General features: G+C 38.8%; 1 protein-coding gene across 1 annotated transcript in view; it reads right to left on the minus strand.

The window, feature by feature from the left end:
• The window catches only part of lrrc4ca (leucine rich repeat containing 4C, genome duplicate a), an 85400-nt gene extending 62440 nt beyond the window's left edge, over positions 1-22960 (minus strand). Inside the window, exon 1 of the mRNA XM_035643331.2 lies at positions 22893-22960. The gene's annotated coding sequence lies outside the window, so the exon portion shown is untranslated. The remainder of the gene's footprint in view (positions 1-22892) is intronic.
• Positions 22961-24347: the final 1387 nt, after the last annotated feature.

The following is a 24347-nucleotide window of genomic DNA, read 5'->3' on the forward strand; positions in this document are numbered from 1 at the left end:
TGAATGAGGACCGTCGTTGCACAGCCATTTTCATCTCTCGAGAGGTGTTCAATTGGGTTAAGTCAGGGCTTTGGTTGGGCCTATAGAGGACCTTCAGAGCTGTCCGTAAGCCACTCCTGGGGTTGTCTTGGCTGTGAGCTTAGGGTCATCATACTGTTGGAAGGTATTCATTCTGCCCGGCGTGAAGGTCCGGAGTACTCTACTGCAGGTTTCATTATGGATAACTCAGTACTTTATTCTGTTTCTGTTTTCCCTCAAACATGACTATTATTAAAAAACACCCCCACAGCATGATGCTGCCACAAACATTCTTCACCGTTGGATGGTATTTGGCAGTTGGTGAGCATTGCCTGGTTTCTTCCAGAAATGATGCTTAAAATTGAGCACAATCAGTTCAATCAATATTTAATCAGACCAGAAAAATATATTCCTTTATGTGCTTTCAATGTTTCTTTCATTCAGAATAGGTTTCCCTTTGTCCACTCTGTCATAAAGCTCAGATTAGAGAGCGTTCGAGAGTGAGTTTCTTGGTCACCCCTCTTACCAAGGTCTTTCTCCCATGATTGCTCAGTTTGGCCGTTGGCAGTCAGAAATCAAGAGTCCTGTTTGTTTCAAATGTCTTCATTTGAGAATTATTGCGGCTACTGTCCTCTTGGGAACCTTCAGTGCAGCCTTTCCCAGATGTGCCTTGACACAAGCCTGCCTCTGAGCTCTGCAGCCAGTACTTTCAACCTCATGGCTTGGTTTTCACTCCGATATGCATTGACAGCTGGGAGACCTTTTATACAGACAGCTGTCTGCTTTTTCAAATCATGTACAGTCAATTGCATTTACCACAGGTAGATCAAGGTAAAAACATCTTGAAGATGATCAAGGCAATTTTAATAGCAAAGTCTTTGAATACTTGTCAAGGTGATATTTCAGGGTTTCTTTTTCTTTTTCAGTATTTTTTTTTCAAAAAAGTTTTGCTCCGTCATTATGGTGTATTGAATGCAGAATTAGAAAAACAATAATTTAGACAATTTTAGCAAGAGGTTGCAACATGACAAAATGTAAAGAACTGTAGTTGTCTGATAATCTCTGAATGATGCTTATTTCACATTTCTTCATGTTGCAGCCTCTTGCTAAAAATGTTTAAATTATTGATGTCCCTTCTTTGTTCTATCCAACTCTTCAAAACAGCAAACTGCACCTCAGCAAAATCACTTAAATGTCTGAAGAGGAAAAGGAGAGGAGTTTGTGAAACTTTGAGAAAAAACATACTGCGGTTAATGGTTTAACATTGTTGAATGCTTTGAATTATGGTTTCAGCAATTTGCTACTAAGATTTCTCAAAGGATTGTCCTCGATAACAACAAGGGATGGTGGTACTTTCCCATGATGTAAAGCCCCACTTTTGCTCTGTGAATCTTTATTTTCTTGCATATTTTTCTGATAACTTCAGTGTTCATTGATATTTGCAATGCTAATCACACAAATCTAAATTATCTAAAACATACAGTATATGAGGATGAAGTATTAAAATTATAATTTGCCATTTTAACACTGCAATACTTGAGACAAGTAAATGTGGGAACATTAGAAATGTTTTGCAAGCAGGAAAAGCAATGAACTATGAAAGATGAAAGACTAACGATTATAGAAGGAGAGGCTTTTGTTTAGTTTTCTTGTCTGAGTTAAAATGTCTGTTTGTTGTGAGAGATCTGAAGATATTATGTCACTATATGCAAGTTCATATTTGTGAAACTACATGACTTGTTGCCAAAAAAAAAACACAAACCTAACACTAAATCCAAAGACCCCTTCAAGCAGAGAAATTCCCAGCAGTAAGTATTGCGGAGCAGCAATGTTGTGTTTGGGCCTGTTTCTGAATGTCTACATTCCTGCCTGTTTTGATCCAATACACCTCACACATTGGCCAAATGTTTGGAACTGTTGGATGTATACTCTGCTATGGGATTGATTCCAATCACAAATGGAAATTAAAATGGGACAGTCCAAATGAATGGCACAAGTTTCAGTGGCTGCAGCCCTTTACAGCGCTTAATCTAGGCATTTTACACCTTATTAAATTCACTTTAACCCTTAAACTTATCCGGAAAGTACTTTGGGTAACCTTGGCCAAGCAATATAACATTTTTTTTTTAAAATTGTTAGCTCTGCTGTTTTCACATTTTCTTTAAAACTCCAATGTGCAGTAATTTAAAAAAAAAGCATATGTGGGCATTTTAAAAGACGTACATCCTCAGAATAGGAACTTGAAATGAGCGCCACACAGACTTGAGAGACAGTATGTTCAAGATGCTGACTCGAAAAGCCTTTAAGGAGTCACGATGGATCATGCAAATGAGAAATTGCGAATAAAGGGGCACACTTATGTAAAAATCTTACCACATATTTATTCATATTATTAGTATTATTATATTTGTACACAGGGACAGTTTTAGACATAGTTGTCTGAAGGGGGGGAAAAATAACCAAAGGCTAAAAAGCATTTCTACCGCCAAACTGTTTCCCCTGTTATGCTGGCTGGATTATGTTCAGGGGCAAACTTTTCTCTTTTTCTTCCCTTTTTTGAATAAATGAAGTGCTACATTTATTAACAACGGTTGAGGTGTCAGGGGGTGATTGTGGGTGCACAAAGTTCAGGACTGTCACACCACAAACCATGGTTTGTGCTAAGGTTAATGCAACAAAAACAAAGTGTTAGAATATTTCATTCATCAATTGTTGTTTTGTTGTTTTTCTGTAATTTTAGGCTTTCAGGTCTCAATTTGGTGTTTTGCCAAGCTTCTGTGCTCAGGCCACACTCACACACAAATGTGATTTACTGTAAACAAAAGTTCATTGCTTGTTTACACGATAGCTATGACCTTACTGATAGGGTGCTGATAAGCCTGGCGTCTCTGTGTCTCAGGGTTAGTTAGTATCTTTTAGTGGGACAGAACACAAGTTTTATTTTCAATATATTAAGTAACATGTCTAAATCTCCCCATTGAGTCTAGTCTAGTGCCAAAGACTATCAAGACTTTGTCATCACATATCATCTATTAAATCTGTAACAAATAATTATTCTTCACTCCTAAATAAATTTTATTTCTGAAAAAAATTAGAATTTAAAAATCGTAACAAACTAGTTTTTCAACAGGTTTTCCCAATTAACAGCCATAGGTGTAGCAACTTGACTGTAACTCAGTTGCCTTGGTAATCGCTGTAAAACAAGCTGGAGCCGTTCTTTGATTGGCCTACCAGAGCAGCACTCTGGGCTGTCATTTCTTATTTGGGCAAGAGAGGAAGTTCATGCCCACAGACAGGACTAGATTTAATTGGAATAACACTGGTGTGCACTGAGCATGCAGGAGTGTCCATCTTGACAATGACTGCAGGATGGTTTCTGGATGCAACAGAAACAGAAGGCAGCCACATGGAGAATCATCAAAAAGCTTTAACTTAATTTTGTGGAAGACATGGTGTGCAGGAAATACAAATATGCACATGATACACAACCTGAATAATTTGAGGTTTGAGTAAGTGGAAAGAAACACCATATAGCACATCAATTAGCACACGAAGCATGTCTTTCGTCACTGAAACCTACATTAGTTTCCATCATAATAATTTGTAAATTTGTTGCTCCTCAATAGACTGATTCAAGTTATTGCATGTGGGTGTGTGTGCATGCGCATTTGTGGGTGTGTGTGTGTGTGACAAAAGAGCGAGAGAGATCAGTGGATCATAAAAGGAAAGAAATGAGAGTATTGCATATTTATAACATGACCAGGTTCAAAAGACAGAGGCCAGCAACAACCCCTGCATTATTAGTCTGATCCCTTGATACGTGTATTTCATTATTCAAACAGTGTTCTTTCTTCTATTTGAAGATAAAGTAATTATTCCAGATTTTTTTCCCCCCTTCCCCTGAGTGAATATTGTGACCACTCGAGTATTTTTGACACCCTTCACAAGCCTGACGTAGTCAAACTTGTTGATTACTACACAAATATGAACCTAAGATATTCCCTTTTCCAAACTTAAGTTCTATAGCCTCATATGTTTTTTTTGTCAGCTTCATACAGGAAACATATTGTAGAGACACTGTGACAACTATGCCATGACTTTGATTTATCAGTCTCATTGGAGTGATGTCACATGTTCCTGATTTTCCTCATACAGAGTGCAAGCAGAACAGATGGTATCTGGGAGTAACATATTCTCATTAGGAGGTCCAGAATCTGCATATCTGAAAGGGAAACTAGAGAAAGGGGGGTTTGTGGGGTTAAATCCTCAGAGTTTTGGCACAGATCAACTCTTTGACCTTCTGTCCAGTCTGCCAGCCGACAGGCAGCAGTAAAAGGATGGAGAGGAGAAGGCAAACTGACAGCCTCTCAATAGCAAAGAGGTCCAGATCTGGGTCGACCCAATCAGTAATAACTGATAGGTTGCTTTCACCTTTTACGGGACTTTTGTTAGGAGAGAAAATCAATAAGTACCAGTATTCTCCATACAAATATAAAGGTTGATTCTCTATTGTGTCTACATCCAGAATAATCACAATGGCGTTGTGTTTGTGTTGCTATGTGTTTCTGCACAAAAGGGAGGGTAGGGGAGGTCACTGCTCCCGCTTACAAGCCTTCTGTAAATCATGTCATACAAAAGGTAGCCTCAGTTAGTTCATTTCCATGATACATCATGAAGTTATATTTCATATTATATAAAGTTTGCACCTGATATTTTGCCGTAAGCCTCTATGATTGCCTTTATGTGTTTGCGTGTGCCGTGTACCTTTTCCAGGGGAAAATTCTGCCCTTTTGTCTACCTAACCCTTCCTGCCAGCTAAATGTCATGGCATGTTCCTCGACTGATGTGTCAAAATGGGAAGACGGCTGTCTACTTCAATCACTGTCTATATTTCTAGTGCATTGCATCCCATGTAGCAGGTTACGTTGGTGTTCATTGCAGTGACAAGTAGCTGCAATAGTGGAATGTTTGCTGCGACTGCATCATTAGCATATAGGTCACGACTCCAGCTTCCAAGGTACTGCTTTGTCACCTGCTCTTTTTCATTTTCATGGACAGAAATTGCCCAGTCTCAAGATTCCATAACTGCTCTTTGGTTCTGCTGGCTTAACAAGGTGAGCCTATGTCCAGTACACATCGGTGCAGAATGTGGTCGTGTGAAAAGCATTCAGGATAAGAGGCAGCATCTTCTGAGTTTAAGGGTACGGTTGTCTGCCGTGAAAAGCTCATTTCCCTAGCGAAGGACTTCTGTTATCTTTGGGTGGCCCGAGTATGATGGAGCACAATCAGGCAGTTCAATGCGGCAGTTGCAGTTGTATAAGCCACACCACTGTGATGAAGAAAGAGCTGAGCATAAAGGCAAAGCTCAAGTGATTACCTCACAATCTACTGCATGCAATTGCGTATACTTTAAGCTTGTTCCAGTAGACACTGAAAGACTGAAATAGGCTTCGGTAGTTAGATGCTTCCACAGGTTGTGTATGTTTCCGTTAAGAGCTTGGGCGAGGAGCTCAAACACCCTAAAATAGCACAGAGAATAGATTCTGCTCTTAGAAGAGTCAGTTGGGGTGAATCAGGCATCGATGACGATGCCTTCCAGGCAGAAGGCTCTCCAGTAAAGCCCAACTGATTTAGAAATACCGCTGTTCTCCCCATGAGTGGGTGGTGGATTTGACTATAGGGTAAAAGATTTCTGCTTTAGATAACCATCCATTCAACACAGACCCATGTTATGTTTGTTGAAAACGGACGGATGAATGAACAACATTTGAACTCTGTACTTGGTTACTGACAGCATTCATGTGTCTACAGATCCTTCACTACATTCCACTGACAAGTCTTTATTCCTCAAGTCTGACTTTCAGCCCAGATGATAAACTCCAGAAAGATTGGACTGTGTGCAACGGGTTCGCTGCCAAAGAAAAGTGCTGACAATACAGTGTGATCACCTAGTCTACAGGCAGGGTGATTGGCTGCAACTTGTTTTCTCTACAGGAATCTCATACCTTTTGAATCAGGAGTTGTCACAATCATAATCATAATCCACCCTACTCACTTCAGTCACAGTTTCAAACAGCTTTGAAAGACGTCCCACTGGTAAGAGGCTACAGTCCATGAAGATGAAAACCTCATGCCGCCACAAATATTTTTTGGCCGCTATACCTGTGAAATTAACCAGATTATAGTATGGTAAAGCAGTCATCGAAATGTAATGGCATACTAAGTTTTCATTGGTTTCCGACCCATCCCGACCTGAGAAGACGATGGCTGGTAAACATACGGTGGGATCATATCTCCGTCACCTCTCACACGAAGGTCTGCAGCAGACACTTCCGTACCGATCAGCGAAAGTAGAACCCAGACATGGTTTTGCAAGTAGCCCATTGACTTCCCTTTTAGTACCTAGCGAATATGTCCATTTTTATATACAGTCTATGTCCACAAAGCACAACCACAATCATACCACACCCTCACCCACCTAAACACCACTCATCCAAAAAAATAAAAAAACATCTGTTCCCTGTGCTTGTTTTTTCACTGGATCCACAGCCTCTGGAGAGAGACGCTGTGACTATTCCCCAGAACTCGCCAGTGGGAAAGTGGCCTTGCAAAACCTGTGTTGTTGAGTCTGATTCATTCTGTGTCTCACATACCAGCCACAACAACAGCCACACACCCCAGGCTCTCCCAGGTAAAAGTCAGAGCTTTGGTGCCAGCAGGCCAAAGTATAAACAACGGCATTGACTCCAGGATAAAAAATAGAGCCAAAGACCATCTCTGCCACAGACCATGAAAGTGAAAAGGGAAGTGGCCTTTTATTTTTTTCTTGTAGCAGCCCTCACTGATGGAAAAAAAAACAAAGTTGACAAGAAGGAATTCATCCAAATCAAACAAAACAGGCAAATATAGATAGACAGAAAGAAAATAAATATAAAGTTCTTATTGAAATGAAATCCCTGAACTAGAATCATCATCACAAGTTTTCCTTTGGAACGTAAGAAAGAGATAATTTATGAATTTTTATTTTTTTATTTGATATATAACAATGGCCTTGCATCAACATGTTCTTTCCTTTTGTTAGGTTTTTTTAGACATTGATTTTTTTAGTTTTTCTAAGATTTGTCCCTTGAACCTCGAATATAATCTGTAGGCCTAACCCCTAATCCAAATCCCAGTACAATTTTATGGGGAAAAATAATCACAAAAAAAAGTTAATACCTTTTCTCAGACGGTCCTGCAGACTGGCCCTAGTGTCTTCTTTTAAGATAAGCAACTGCTTACTGCTTACTGACAAAATCATTTCAAACCAGTGTGGCAATCAATAAAATACAATACAGTGAACTGTGACATTTTGCCTCAAAACATGAGAGCAGGAGGAGGACACAGCAGAGTAAGTAGATTGTTTGTCCCAATTCACAAAGCAGAACTTTCCAAGTAATTTAGAGAAAGTCTACATTATCATCTAATCCCTAGAAGTACACATGCATCAATCAGATTATTGTAACACAATGCGGTACTGTGCTATTGTTGTTACAGTCCGTCTCCATTAAAAGATCACAGAGGCATATGCCTTGCAATTTATAGACAGATCTACATGGGGATATCCATCCATCACCAACAAGATCAAACAAGTCAGCAGATACTTTCTGAAGCTAACTCTTGGTCCAGAAGCTATGGAATTCCATGTTAAATTGGGGACCTAATCTAACTGCATTATAATGTTTTTACTCATTCTTCTTCCATATTCCTTTCCTTTAACCGCCTTTTTTCAATTTTCTGCTGCAACAATATTTTAACCAGAACTTGGAGATGTTATTATATGAGCCACTTTTCTCCGCCTCCCTGATGCGAGGGTTTTAAGCTCAGAAAGTGATTCAACATATTCTAGCGAATATCTTTATGGCTCTTTTATCTGGCTGCAGGCTATATACCCTTTAATCCTGTCGGAGTTGGAGCATTGTCTTTGAAAAATCAAGAAAATTTTAAAATAAATTACTGGGAAATATCAGTGTACCTGATATAATAATAATAAAATAATAATAACAATTAAGCTGTTTAATCTCAAATAAATTATTCCTTAATTATACTGTTCATGTGGTACTATAGCTGTAGTATACGTGCTCCATGCCTATTGGTGCCTTTCATGAATGTGTGAAAGTCTCCAGCAATGCAGCTTGTCTGAGATAAAAAGGAAATTCGTCAAGGGAGGCTGAGAGATGTCGCTTCCGCCCTAATTGCATAATTTTTATGGCTCTGATCCACACTTCTGTGGTTTGTGTACTTTGTGTTCATGACTTTTATATATCTACCCTCCATGGATGTGCACATGTTAAAATGTTCTGAGAAAGGTTAGTTTTAATGGGAAAGTTTCATCCTCGAGTTTATGAGATGCCTCAATCAGTGCATCCTGTGTTGGACGACAGGAGAAGCCCGATGAATTATAAAGCTGCCTGAAGTCTCAGCATCATGTACCGCTAGAAGATAACAGCACTGTGCCAGCCAGTGTGAGAATATGTTTAATTCATATTCAAACTAAAGAAACATTTTAAACTGTGGCATTGAAATTCCATTAAGTGAAAATTACCCAAAGTGCTATAATTCAGAAATCTGCAGTTTATTAATCCCAGGCAGATCATAATATAATTGAAAGATGAAAAATGGATGAAATAGCTAATATGTTTTAATGTAATGGCTTTAGTGAGGGTAGAGGGAGTCAGGGGCAAACTTGCTTTTTTTGTTTTCTGTGTTTTCTGTTCCACTTGCTTCCCATACGTATATCAGGCCTGGATTTCTGCCAATTCTGATACCAATCTTCTGCTCTGGAGGGGAAATTAGAAGTCCCATAACTTTGCAGCTGCCCAGAGCCAGAGGTTGTTCCCCAGTGGCTCATCTCCAATGGCTCATCTCCAACCATATCAAATTCTGTCCAATGTTTAAAGTGACACATGGCCCCCGTGGGTTACCCATACTTCCGTGACTATAGCTCTCTGGGGGGAAAAAAAGGTTCTGACAACCTAATCATATGATTTAAGCCTGGCACTGCTGAGGTAATGCAAGTATTAACTTTTTCTCTTTTTTTTCAGAGTTGAGGAAGGGGTAGCAGGAGTAATGGCTGGTGCTTTTGCTGACCACAACCTGCTCAGTTATAACTTATTTATTTCCTTGTCAAGTCATTGCAGGTTCACTCTGGTATTTTGACAGCCGCCTTATTTGGAGCATGACAAGTTTAATTTAGATAGATAGAGCACAAGAGTGCAAAAAAAGTGGCCCAATTTGACTGTCTGAACATATGTAATCGGGTGGTGTCACCCACATATACAAATTTGTTAGTGCTGCACTTTTTTCCCCCCGTCAAGCGGTAATGTACAGCACACCATGTTGTATATGAGAAAGTGACAGTTGAGATTTCACAAAATGATAGCTCTTGAACTGAAATGCTTGCCACGGCAATAACAACTGCCGCGCTTCGGCTTCCATATCTCCCGCCTTATTTTAAATTTGCGAACTTGAATGACAGGCATTTATAGCTACGCACAGCATGAATCTGCAGCGCACAGCAGGGGACTCTTTGAATCCCAGCACGGAAAGCCTCTACTGACCTGTGGAGCTCATTTTAAAAGGCATTAGCGGTTAGTATTTTTCCATGTTTTTGTTGGACAATTTACATCGGTTCAGAAAAAAAAGGGCAGTTTCTCGTGTGCACAGATTTTGAAAAACAAAATCTGCTGATTTGGCTGAAGTGCAAGTTAGCAAGTGAATTGCTTGTTGTGGACACCTGGAGAAGGTACGATGAGGCTGTGAACCTCTTCCAGGAATAAAGCAACCAGAAGAATGTCATGGATAATTAATCCCTGTGTGAGCAGCAGCAGAGCCATGGCCTGTGTGCAGTATCCCCCATTGTCCCCACTGAACACTTTTCCATAACTACGATCACTGTATGAGTGTGGTTTCCACTTAAAGCATTTTCATTTTGCGTTCCTCATCTTGCATCTGTTCAGATTTTTTCTGGTTCTTTTCAAGGCGATAGCAGAGTCTGTCTTTGACTCAAAACTTTCAGAAACACATCCATAGGAATCCAGTGTATGGTAACACACTCGCTCTTTAGGACACTGACTGCGTCTGACAATCAAAATGTCACATATTTTCATATTGATTTAAAACAGATTTACGTATGTTTTAAATTTTGATCCAAAAATTTGTAAGGGCCAGAGTGTGCTAAGCAGGTTGCTCTACATTGGGAGTAATTCTCTTCCACGTTGCTCACTGACTTACTTTTTCAGACACAACTCAATTAAAAGATGCACACCCCCACAAAAGAGAAGAAAAAAAACTCCACAGGCTTTGCTTTTCTCCACGAACAACAATGACTTTCATATCAGTAAACATCTTCAAGGGCCCTCTGGTTCTGATGTTTTAACATTTGTTTTTAAATGCCATCAATTTTAATGTGCCTTAATGCCATACTGGCATCACCAGTTTACTTTAAAGTGACATTTTTCCAAAGTGTGTTGTATAATTGCATATTTCAACTTTTTGTTCATCTTAAATGGATTAATTTAACCACAACTCATGTATAATGCATCTCGGTACATAAAAAAGCCAATTTGTTATCCAGCACTAATCCAAGGCCTGTATTTAGATTCCAAACCTTGGCTCGTTCTGTTTTTTTGCGTGTTTGCCTTGTCGAAGTTTCACCGATGGATGTGGGATGTCACCCTGGGGGAACAGGAGGCATTTTGGTTTAATTGTGCGTGATTGGCAGACTGAACGTTGATTTCCTCTTCTGTCTGTCTGGATTTGAGTTTCAGCGAGCCAGGGCCCATACAAAGCAACTTTTTGAAAAACCTGATATGCACTCATACCTTTTTATATAAAGTTAATCTTTCAAACTCTCACCATAGACAACAGAAGGACTCAGAATTTGATGCGTGTATGCAAGCAATATTATTAGTCTAAATATATACATCTTTGTGTCTATTCATTTGCATTCATTTGAATAAATGGCCAATATCAGAGTTAACCATACAAAGATTCAATTGAATAATTGAAAAAATAAAAAAATTATAAACTGTACATCCCCAGGCCGGCATCTTCTCTTGGTTGTGTGCTCTGTGTTTGATGAAAAACTTGATACTATTGTCTTTTTCAAAGTAAATTTTCTAAGGTGAAATGAAGGCATAATGAAAGCCTGACATTTCTAATGCAAGTTGCTGTAAAGTACAAACATCTCTCCATGTCATTGCATTAGGATGTGTCACCATAACAAATGTGCCATGATGAAGTGGAAAAGTGAGGCCCTGTTAAAAACGCTCAGTGTGTTCGTCTGCAGCCAAGCTGTATAATTCACGGGAGGCGAGGATGATTAATAATGACTTCAAGGATGGAGGCACAAGAGGCTTTTAAGTGAAGGGGAAAGTAAAGGAAATGTTGTTACATTCCATCGCTTCCTCTGAGTGAGACCAAAGTCATCTCAGCACCTGATAGGCTACGCTCAGATCTGTTAATGCGATCAGTTTGAATGAGGTGAAGCATAATTTAGGAAAGATGATGTAGATCGGGGTGAATTAAATTGGACTCCAAACTGATAATTGCAATGCTGCAGACCATATTTTATGTCCCTTAAAACTGTTAAATAAAGTGGACACCTCAGAAAAGAGCTGCATAAGGCTTTCATTTCACACAAACCATCACCGTTTGACATCGGCACTGTCGGCTGTTGAGTCACACACATTTTCTCAGCTAGGCTAAGCATTGCACTGGACAGAGATTGGCAGAAAGAGCACATGCCATGGCCACTACTTTTTTTACAGACACTCAAGAGTTCAGACACTCAAATAAAATAGTGGACAGGAAATGTACCTCACTATAGGAAATGATTTCAAACAATATATTTTGTCCATCATACTACGCGAGGAATCTTTCTCTATGTGTGGGTCACATATCACGAGAACTGTTCCTCTTATTGGCTTTACACTTGGCATGTGCATCGTTATGAGCACAAGGAGGTGCAATGCAGAATCTGGTGACATTTGGACTCGAAAATATGTTCAATATTAATAATCATTTAGTGGGGACAGGGCAGCGCGTCTCAACATTGTTGAGCATGTCTTCTACGTTGGCAGTGTGCCTTTACACATAGGCACGGGCGTGTTTTGAATGGGCACTGCAATAGTCTATATAAACACAAGTAAAAAAAGATGAGAGCCACTGGTAAAGCATGTGGATATAAATGTTTTCTTCCCTTTGAGTAGTGATTATTTTTCCTCTGAAGTGGCAGAGCAAATAAAAACAAACAGTTAATGCTTGACTATGTCTGAATCACTATTGATCTGTACCAAGAGGAAAAGTCAATCACACAGAATGAGGATGTACACACACTGCCCATTGCTTTCACCAACCGAGTTGGTCTTAATCCACCGACAACCCAGACGCCTATAAATACAGGGCGCTAGGAGCCTAAAATAAAAATAGGCAATGAGCCAGCATGAGTCACGCATGATTGGTGTGTTCAATGACACCGAGCACGTAGACCCACATTTTGATATGCCCATTTTTTTGCTCTATCTGTTGCATTTTAAAGCTCCCTCGTATTACAACACTAACAATCAGCTCTGCATGCAATTACTCAATTCAAACCTGCTTATTTCACCGTAGGCTTCGCCCCAACATTAAAATATCTTGAACCAAATTCATGTGTAAATCAAACCAATTTAAGGGGACCTTTGCAAAATCCAGCAAAAAGCAAAACGTGGTGCATGGAAATTCAAGCATAATCATGCCGACACAAGAAAGTCATCGTGTATAGGGAAATCGTGTATAGGGGAAATCAACAACAACGATTATTATCCACAACCAGAACATGTGTATGATGTGCTACCTATCGCTTTTTTCCTGTTTTCCTTTTATTTTTTCATGTTTGGCAGTCGATCTTCCAACTGTGATTGAAACCTGTAATCATGTTCAGAAATGCAGTTCCAGTAGAGATAAGTGCCCCTGTGAGACGACGGCTACCATAGCAATTTAAGCAAACAAGCAATTTGTGCAAAGATGTTGGTAACTTAATAGTGTGAAACTGCTTAGATTGTGGGTGGCAATCTCTGCTTTTTTCTTTGCTGGCATTTCATCATTTTATAAAACAGATGTAAAAAAAACATATATCAAGAATTGCAATATGCAAATGTAGGCTTTCTTCAGGTTTATGGGGTGTTCTCTTACTCAGAATTGATTTTTCTTAGATATGCGGGAAGGGATTCTAAAAAAACATGTATCACACACACATTAGGTGGATTCAAAACAATTTAAACCTTAGTGGTACTACTGAGAAAATTAAGCTGGATAAAAATGTGGATTTTAATCCCTTTCCTTTGAGAAGACAATGTTCTCACAGTGATTGATCACATTCAAGATTAGTCCATGTCCCAGTCTAAGGTGTCGTCTGTCACAGAGCTGAGTCTGCCTTCCATTTTATATATCTAAAATCACGACAACACCTCATTTACTGATTTAAAAAAACAATTAACCTTGGTCACAAGAAATATAAGTACATCTTAAATGTTCCTTTCACAGATCCATCCCAACCCATAACCACGGACCATTATAATACCAAAACTTTTCTAGGATTTTTAGATCATATTCAGAGGAGTTTCAGACTTAGCTTATAAGTAGTTGGGTTTGTGAATATGTTGGCCCAATGAATCTTCAATTCTATTAAAGCAGTGTGAATGAATAAAAATGTGAGCTTCTAGCACCTTTTTAAATTATTATTATTATTTGCCTATATACTCTGCAAATACACTCGATGGTATTAAAAAAAATGGTCACAGACATGCAACGGAAATTGGTCCCCATGATGAATGCATCATGCTCTTGCATGTATTAGTGTAGGTGAAGAGGATTAAAGTGCATACCTGGATGATGAGTACAACTCTGAAATAGCTCTTCTGCTAAGCTTTTTTTCAAATGCAAACAATTCTGCAAAGGGCAAGCTACAGTGTGAGCCCAGCTACCAACAACAAGGCCCAAAGTCGAATCGAATGAACCTTATAAACTGTCCTCCTCGTTCAACGTCAGCACTCCATTTCTCATTGTTTGTGTTTAACCACTAAAAGGGTCACGTTTTCATCCTATGACAAGCAAGGACAAGAAAGAGCTTTCATCATTAAAATATTTTTTAATAGGGGGAAACCTGGGCCCTGCTGAACACAGCCAGACCTTTGATCTGGGCTCCAGAGAGTCTTTCTTTCTCAGCAGAATAATGGATTAGCATCAAAATGAACAGAGGAAGAGATTTAGATGGCTAAGTATGTTAAACATGGAGAGTCTAGAGGAGATAGAGAGAGAGAGAGAGAGAGAGAGAGAGAGAGAGAGAGAGAGAGAGACGAACAGAAACAATATTGAGATAATTATTTAACTGGTGCAGAATTTTTATGATGACACCATTTATAAAAACAAGGTGAACACTTGAAGAGAGGACACGTTATCCATTTACGTCAAAGTGATGGGTCACAATTGGAAGACTTTCTCACACTGCGTAATTCTCATTCCTGTTGGCATCAGGGACGCTTCTGTTTGAATCCAATGAGTGGAAATGTGCATGAGCTATCGCTCAGTGTCATCATCCTTAACACGAAACTCAAGCTGCTGCAAAAAAAACCACGATTATAATCGGTGCTTTTATAGACTAAAAGACCATTGCTGTGTGTATCGCATGAACCACATGAGGCGACGGTAATGTTCCACATTTTTGATTTTAGTAAATACATTGCATGAAGTCAGATTACTAAACAGAAAGAATTCTTCAAATTCCAAGCAAACAGGAGGCCCTCCTCTCAAAACAGAAACCACATGAGCCCTGAGTAAGACCCCTTGAAGTACAGCAGGGGTTCCAGAAAAGCAATTTCTACCTTGACATCACCAACATCACTAACACTACGTGTGTGTGCACGCCGCTGTGACACGAACAGCACTCCGGTCCCTCAAATCCCAATAAATACCATCTTCTCGCATGTTCACAAAAATCGTCAGATGATGATATAATATGACAAATGTATAATCGGATGGAATTATGTAAATTTATGCCTCACATTAATAAATGTCTCATTGTGCAATAAATTGCACTTGGGATAAGGACATGGGAGGATTTAAGGTTTTCATGCTCAGATAAGAACCAATCAGACCTCAATCAGATTCCACCAAGGCCCGGATGATCTAATGCTGACACGAGAGAGTAAATCAGCCCAAAGACAGAGCAGCTGCACAGAGATTCCTCAATTTTTTCTGCACAGGTTTTTCTGAACACTGCAGTGAGATGTGGAAAATATTAATTGGATTTTCACGAGGTTCTGTTCCTATTGTATTCAATTTATCTATAATGCATAAGTATTAAACCCCCATGTGCACAACAATGCTTCTCATGCACTGCTTACACACCATTAATATGACTAATACTATTACTGTAACACAATATCAAGTTAAACATGGCATCATGAAAACAGTCGACTGTGCTTCAATATCAATCCTCTGATTTTCTCCAACTACTGTATAATATTGGAGACGTGTGTGTACAGCATTTACGGAGTGATTAATGAAATGCAGTGTGCTCTTGAAAAAACTGATGCACAAATACAGTAGAACTGTGGTCGGTTTGATTCATATTTTCATATATTCCAATTGGCTATTAAGTCTCAGCACGGTGTTATATCAATAGCGTAGTAAAGATATTGAGAGTGTAGGAACTTGTCATTTCCATTTTCTAAAAAAGAGAAAGAAAAGTAAAACACTAAACCTTGTGTTCTTGCGAAGTCATTCAACTCCATGGAGGCTAGCTTCAAAATAAAATTATTCATTGGATTTTATTGTTGCAATGGAAACACATAAATAAATAAAAAAGTTTTATAGTTTCAATATAATTCGCTGTTTCTTTTGCGCATCGATTTTTCATATCATAAATGCAGTCATTTGGCCTAATTATCAGGGAAAAAAGAACATGGTGAGCTAGTGGATTTGTTGTTTATGATCTGATATTCAGTTTTGTCTTAAAAGAAAGGAAAAAAGAAAGAAAACATAAGTTCATGCATTTTGTGAGGGAACAGTTTTTCTCACTAAAATCTTTATTTGAAACAACATTGAATCTATACTCTGGACTGGTCAGACTTCACTGGTAAGATTGGTATGTTGCACCTTGCTGATCCAGAGGGCACTCCCTGTCAGACATACTGCAGAGTGGGACTGATACAGCCTCGATAATGGCTTTGGCACTGTTGTTGTTGTTGTTGGTTGTGTTTACCTCGGACTTCAGATTTAAGTCCGGACTCTGCCAACTTGAGAACTTCTCTCAGCCCATTGAGGCAGACACAGTAATGAGATGGATTTAAAAAAAGAAGAAAAACAAAACTGCAGCCCAGCATTAGTTAGATTAAATATCTTTTAGTCACTGACACCAAGTACCATCTCTAGAGAGAGGACATCTAGAGACAATGTAGCCATTTAAGAGGCTCATGTCCTTCAGTGTATGGAACACACTTCTCTATTTGTGCAATAAATCTGTCTTGGCAAGTGCACTGTTCTTTATGCCTGTGTGCTGCGGCAGGGAAGACACAAATAAGAGCCGGGAAAAAGGGAAGATGAAGAGAACAGTTGTACCGCAACAGAGGCAACACGTGTCAAGCTCTGCAACTCTCACCCTCTGAATAATCACCTCAGTGTGCAACATGGAGCGCTTTGCATTTTCAAGGAATGTCTCATCATGACATGGAATTACATGACATGCATACAGTATGACAGAGTATGCTTCATCCTTGCACAATACGATTTTGTGTTGATACATATCACACCGTAATCTGGATTTCTCTAGAACCTATTCTTTGTAAAGTTAATGTTGTGTTCAGTTAACTGCAAACTTGCCAGCGCAAAAAAAAATGTTTTCAATGTCACTTGAACACAAGACATATTCTGAATTTGCTATTGTGGTTAAATGTTTTTCTTGACCCTCTCTAAAGTTCCTCACATATTGCATATGCTGTGGCCTGGTCCAGAGGATCATTTTGAATGTCTTTTTTTTACTAGTTGCTTGGTTGAAAAACTAATTGGCAAAACTTTCATGACATTATCTAAAACCTCATGGTTATTAATCATAAAATACATTTTTGAGTTTGTACTTTTGTGCTTTCTACTTTTTTGCATGGTGTAAATTATTTCTAAAAAGTTAAAACAGTGGCAGAACCTCTCTATCAAGCATTCTAGAAAGAATGTGTGGAAAACATGAGAACAAATTTAGAATTCAACTTAAAAGTCAAGGGTTAAAAAAAATAATGACAATAATAATAAATATCCTATTCTGCAGTCTCATCCCAGGCCTGCAGAGCCACATTTCTGAATATTGTTTCCATATTTTGTTTTTTTTTGTATTTCAAACATAAATTAACTACACTGAAAAATAAGGCAAAACGAATCAATATGAGCGGTACAGTACGATGGAGACAAATAGCAGGTTAATGCTCCCAATGGCTGGTGCTGTTTCAGTGCACTCCGTGCTCACTCTGGGTTAGTTACGCATTAATGAGAGTGTCTGTTGGAGAAAGTGTTTCAAATTGATTGATGCTGCTCGGGAATTAGTGGGGCTGGATGAAGAATAGCATATCTCTCCACCAGCAATCACATTCCAGCTCCAAATGAGAATGATTTTCAAATGTATGGATGGAGTTGGGAAGGCACTATATATGTGGATTAACAATGATAAGAATCTCAAGGGCAATTGTAAGGACTGTGTGTTATCGATTATTCATCAAGGCATTCATATTTTTATATTCAGACTTTTTAAAATTTATTTTTCAGGCTAACACAATGAGAGGTAGCTCTACTGGGTCAGCTGTTCGGTCAACAACAAACAATACAAGTTTGAGTCTCTGTTTTTCTGGGGAATGTGACTGTTAGCACACACACAAGCACACAAACACACACACACACACAAACACACATACACAAACCCAGAGGTTCAATGTCATTATTCTCCTTTGTTAAAAATGTTTGCATGTAAACAGCACAATGAAACGATTACGGAATATTTCCCTCCAGCTATGCGACGCTGAGTAGCAGTGGAACACAAACAATCATCATTACTCATTACCATCACTGAATCTTGCTGTGACACACTGTATACATAAATTTTTAAAAAAAGAAAAAAGAATGTGCTAAACTACAACTTTAAGAGCATTTGGGTGTTTGGGGTTTCTCCAGTCAAAGTTAGGTTCTGTACCTTTGTGTTATGAGACATGTAAATAGTATCTGCCATCATTTACAGTCACAACTGAATGAATGATTCATTATTCATTGCATTGATGGTATGGTTTACAATGTGCAGCTCAAACAGCTTTGCAACCCAGGCAGCCAATGTCAAAATGTTATAATTTAATTATGATATATTTTAATGACTATTTCATGATTTCAATATTTTAAACTGCGGTTCAGAGGCAACAGCTTAATGTGTTGAATTAACATGTTTATCACTTTAACTTTGTCAGCTCAGCATGTAGAAGTAATACAAATTATATTGGACCCATGAGATATGATGAACTTATGACCCTGTGAACTAACATTGTATGTAGTCAGTATGCAACAGAACAACACCACATGGGCATCCATACAAATCCTTGTCCAGATGGCCAGTCCTTTGCCTGCATGGCCTCATTTGGTCATTTTGATTACCCGCCCCCCCCCCCCCATAGCATATTGCTTTACCAACAACACAACGGCCGTATGAAGGAGTCAGGGTTGAAAGTATTCATGTAGATTCTGTGAAGGTTTATGTTCTTTTTTGGTGACAGTCGTTTTTTTAAAGATGACGGAAGGTGCAGGTGTTTTTTGTAACTGTCAAGGTGTGAGAATATTCACTACATGTTTTAGTTATAATAGAATCATTTATTTTTTGAAAATGGCATTTGAGACTTTCAGAACATGACATCAGATTAATGCCGCATTTGGAAATTGTTTAATTGGTTGTTTAAAAAATTAGGTGGTTACAAATTGTGAATGAATGAATGAAAGTTGTGTCTTTTCCCATCACAATGAAAGTTGTGTCTTTTCCCATCACAACGCAAACTCCTAAATTACGTATTTCATACTGTATAATATAGACAGTTCCATCAGTGCAGGAAGCTTAATATTTTTGGGTTGACTTGACTCGAATATCACAGACACTAGTAACATCTGTGGGTGTAATGCTTGTCACGTCTGCCCTAAATTCAGGTCTGTAAAAAAAAGGTTCAGATAGGACATTGAGGAATAACAGAAAAGAAAAGATACTATCTTGTAATTCTGTCACATTATATTGTAATTCACTGTGGGGTGCTAATATATATATTTTTTCTGTTGTTGTTTAAGGGTAACCTGAAAGACTTGCACAGATAACAGCTCCATCATGTCATTTCAAAAATCATGTAAATCGTAGCTCTAAGACTTTTTCCTTTCAGGGATTTTGTATGAGACAATATCAAAGACAGACCCACACCGCATGAATCTATTACATTCAAGTATAATAGAGGTAGCATCCTATGCTGCTTTTCATTTACCTCGGATGTTAGCAATACCGGTTGATAACAACAACATGATGGGGTATTTTGTGTATAAAAACATTGTAGCTACATATTGACATATAGAAGTTGGACAGTACAAGTGCATGACCGACTTAATGAGACATTGTATATTACTACAGCTTTCAACACAGTTGATGCACAGAGCGTCCGTGTCCTAAGTTGAGGTTGTTCTTGCTGAGGGTTTCCCGACTTTCCAAGTCGGAAATCCATCTTATGGGGACTTTCCAGTCGCCTGGCAATTCAGAAATTCTGACTTCCCACCGTACTGAATCTGTATTCCTCTTGAGGGCAAAATTATACCATTTACTTAGAGCCACGGCGCAGCCTGCACTATAGGACCGATGCCACAAAGCACCAATTGATCTATCTTCTAATTATTACCTTAAGATGTTCTGTGTGCAGCATCATACCAGTATCCAATCAAATCTAATTAACACTGGTGGCCCCCTCCAGAAAACTGCATTATGGAGGGATTACACAGCTATCTGTGCTGGTCTGATTAATGGCCGCAGTAATTAATGCTGAAGGGGTCTGTCCGAGTGCCTCAGTGTAGAGGAGCATACAGCAGTGAGCCAGCTGCAGCCTCGCTCACACACACACACACACACACACACACACACACACACACACACACACACACACACACACACACACACACACACACACACACACACACACACACACACACACACACACACACACACACACACACACACACACACACACACACACACACACACACACACACACACACACACACACACACACACACACACACACACACACACACACACACACACACACACACACACACACACACAGCGAACACCTGGATCCTTGCCTACGTTGCACACAATATGAAGCTTTTTTTGGAGAAAGTTTTGATACTAATGGTGTAAAAACTACACCATTAGAAAATTGAAGAAAGCAAAATGATTGATGGCGTAAATTTTTAACTGTATCACTGATTCTCCTCTTCTCGTTCTCTTACATTTTTTTTGAGTGAAATCTTCTAGGCTTTCATCCAAACTAGGCACGTTAGAGCGCATTGTGCTCGGTGCACAATCGTACAATATGCACACAGTCAGAGAGACAAAGACAGAGTGGAGGAGACACACTGAGTGGGAAAAAAAGTTTCAACAGATGTGGAATGACGGGCGCAGAACTGAGCTAAATAGAGTAACAGAAGCTGTCTCCTTTCAAATCAGCAGCATGTTGTGTTACTTCCTGTTTCATAAGATGTTTTAAATGCATCAAGGAAACCATGGCGTACAGCTTGTGTCACACTCGTGTCTTATCCAACCAATTAACCTAGAACCCTGTTAGTACACGCAGACTAAAGCTGAAATGTTGCAAGTTGTGATGTTTATCTTTTTTTCTCAGTCAGGCTAAGTTATGTATTCTACTCTATTAAATATGACATCATTTAAAAAATCAAAAAATTAAAAAAAAATGTTTTCAATAGAAAAAAATAGGATCTACCCTCCTCAAATGACAAACGATATGATTAAGTGATACTTCCCTCGATGTACTTACCGGCAATGTCGCTTTACCAATACAATTCAATATTAAACCATACAATGGAGGAAACAGGAAAATGCTCAACCGACACCCGTCTGGAGACTTGTCAAGCAGACTTACTGTAATGTATAATTGAAGTGTACCAATCCAAATTATTCATAGTGCAATCTACTTGAAGCATCTGATTCCGGAGATAACAATCCACGGCATCTCCAGCACAGAATCATCACAGATGGTTGAAGGCCTTAAACTTAATCTCAGGGATACGACATGCAAATTTGAAGACTTTTCCTCTGCTTCACTCGGTGTGCATCTATCAGTCTATTTCAACATCAAATGCTCTTTATCGCGCAACGTTATCTCACATTTCAAAGGCTGTGGATGATATGGCATGACTCCAACCCGATAAGAGCACAAACACCTGCTTGCTCTGCGGGCGCGCTGCTTGGAGAGAGGCCTTTTATATTGGCTCTGGATTGCACTGCTGATACACAAGGTTTAATCTCTCTGTTTTGCACCTGTTTTTTTTCTAAATCCTCTCCATGTCTCTTTTCTCATACTGATGCGCAGTAATTTCCCATGGACTGTGGCACAAAAGAACTGTGAAAAGCTCTGCAAAGACACATAAATTCAATTTGCTTTGAATGTTTTTCACGTGTCCTTTTGTCCTTTCATTTTGAAATTAATATTTCTGTTCATATTCTGTGTGTGTGTGTGCATGTGCTTGTAAATGGCTGACTTCTGACATTGTACAAACTTCTGTTCTGTTTTGTTCTGAACCACTGCAACAGCGAAATTCACAATTCATGAGGTGCAAATACTCAATTCTCAGTATTCTCCGAGGGCCATTTGAAGGGGAGGAGAAATGACTCTCATGAATGATGCATACAAAACAGTGCCCAAAATAAATGTCAATCAATGCTCTAGATGTGTGTGGAACTGATGAAAAATGCGTTGCTTATTTCCTGTATGACAATTTCATATCTTAAAATAACAAATGCACACATTCTTAAGGGCATGGAAGAAATATGTATAAGGTTTAGCAAATCAAAGTCTGCCAATATGAGTCCAAACATAGGATATGCAAATGCAGGGTGAAATCAGGGGCTGATTAAGGCATGACTGATTAAATCAGTGTTCCTTCCCTTTAATTATTCAACATTGAAGGAAACTAAATCAATAGAAAGGGACACAAAATGTGGACTTGTCGCAGTTCTGTAGCTGAAGGGCGAACAGCGCACCAGGGGTGCATTTTGTAATTTGGTCGAACAACAAGATTTATTATGATTCTTTGAAGGTGGTGGAGGGTCATATACTGTATACACACACACACACACACAGACACACACACACACACACACACACACAGTATGAAATGTCAGTGTCTAAGATATAAAGGCTTCTTGCAACAAATCACCGAAATACCAACAAAAAAAAACACTTGCTAAACATAATGCAGAGTGAAATTCCTATTTTTGCAAAATGATATAGAAAATATACTGCAGAGTGAAACTCTATTAAATCACTGTTTCATTTCTATTATTCTTGAACGCTGCGGTACATTTAGGTTGACTCTAGAGTCCGAGCAAAATTAATCCTGAACCTCATTTTTGTACAGTAATTATTCTTTGTGTTTTGGTAAAATTGCCTTTATCAGAATGTGCAGCCACAAAACTAAATCAATTTTCCATCAGCAGAGCAGAAATGACTGATTCATAGCAAAGTGCAAAAAAAAGAAAACGGCTTTTAGATTAATCGACTTACTCTTCAAATCTTCAGATGCTGTCGATTGTTTCCCAAATCATTCATAGTTCCCTCGTCCTCAAGGACCTGCAAAAACAGGAAAAAGAGAAGTTTTATGTCACACGTCAAAATGTATAATGACCCAGCATGTGCGATAAGTAGTCTACTGATGCAAGATGCAGTAAATATCGAAAGTCTTGTCGAAGCTAAGTTGAAAACTCACAGAAAATTACACACACAGTGTACTGAAGAAATGTATTTTTTCTGAGACTTGATTTCCCCCTTGAACATCTCCACCCACACACATTGTCCCTGTGCACTCAAAACCATAGACACACAAATAAACACACACATAAACTCACTGAATATGGAAATGTTTTCTTGGTGGTGCATGTGCCGGCTTAATGATGAGGCAGCACAAGGCAGAGAGCGGATCCGTTCAATTCGACACATGTTTTATTATTCCTGCATTATGCAACCATTGCTAAATGTCATGTAAATGCCTCAATGAATTTCAATTTACCATCAAGCCACTAAGCCCCAATTTGTACTTTGAGCTGATAAAGTGAAACTGAGGGATGACGGGGAAAACAGCGAGGAAGAGACAGCATGGGACACATCCCTGTGTGTAGTATTATCCACCATGCATACAGAATGCCACTAGCCGTAAAGGGAAGGGAAAAAAATTGTCAGCTATATCGAGACTCTTAGGGTAATTCATTTAGAAACAGAAGTTTTGTATAAGCCTTGCTGAACAAGTACAAGATAGGACGAGTCCAACTCTGGGTTAATTAAACATTAAAAACATTCATAGCAGTTGCGGAAAATCTGAACGCGTTGGAGCAGACAGTCTGATAGGTCATCATGAATTCATTTGCTTATTAAATTTTTTACATTATTCAAAGACAGACAGATGTTGAATAGGAGCAGACCACAAGGTAAATGTTTCCATGTACTACTGTTTTCACTATATAACCACAGAGTATTACGGTCAGGCTGTATATATAGTAGGTAAGGAGAAAAACAAAACAAGATGTGGTGTCCTCGTAGGCCAGTTGCCGAAAAATTCAAACTATGTAAGACTACAGATCTGTGATGTCTCTGAATCTTTACTGCATATAGACTGTAAAGATTTTTTTTTTTTGCTGAGTTAGGTCAGATTCCACATAAAGCTCCCACACTTTGCATATGAAGGAAATATATTTTGTCCCGTTTAATATACATTCACATAAAAAGTCCCATTCATCACCAGGTTAAGAAAAGGTCAGAAGTATTACTGCTTGCGTTTTGGCTGATCTGACATTCTTTTGTTGCCGAAAATGCAATGCCAGCTGGCCACCGCCTGTGTACTTAGTTTTTCATTTCATTTCATCCCAGACACTATATGAGGACAATAAGTTGAGTTCCAGTCATGGCAATTACTGGGAAACAATAAGTCCAATTAGAGGATGCAATATTTGACATGAATAAATGTAA

This window comes from Scophthalmus maximus, chromosome 7, assembly GCF_022379125.1.
Source record: "Scophthalmus maximus strain ysfricsl-2021 chromosome 7, ASM2237912v1, whole genome shotgun sequence".
NCBI lineage: Eukaryota > Metazoa > Chordata > Actinopteri > Pleuronectiformes > Scophthalmidae > Scophthalmus > Scophthalmus maximus.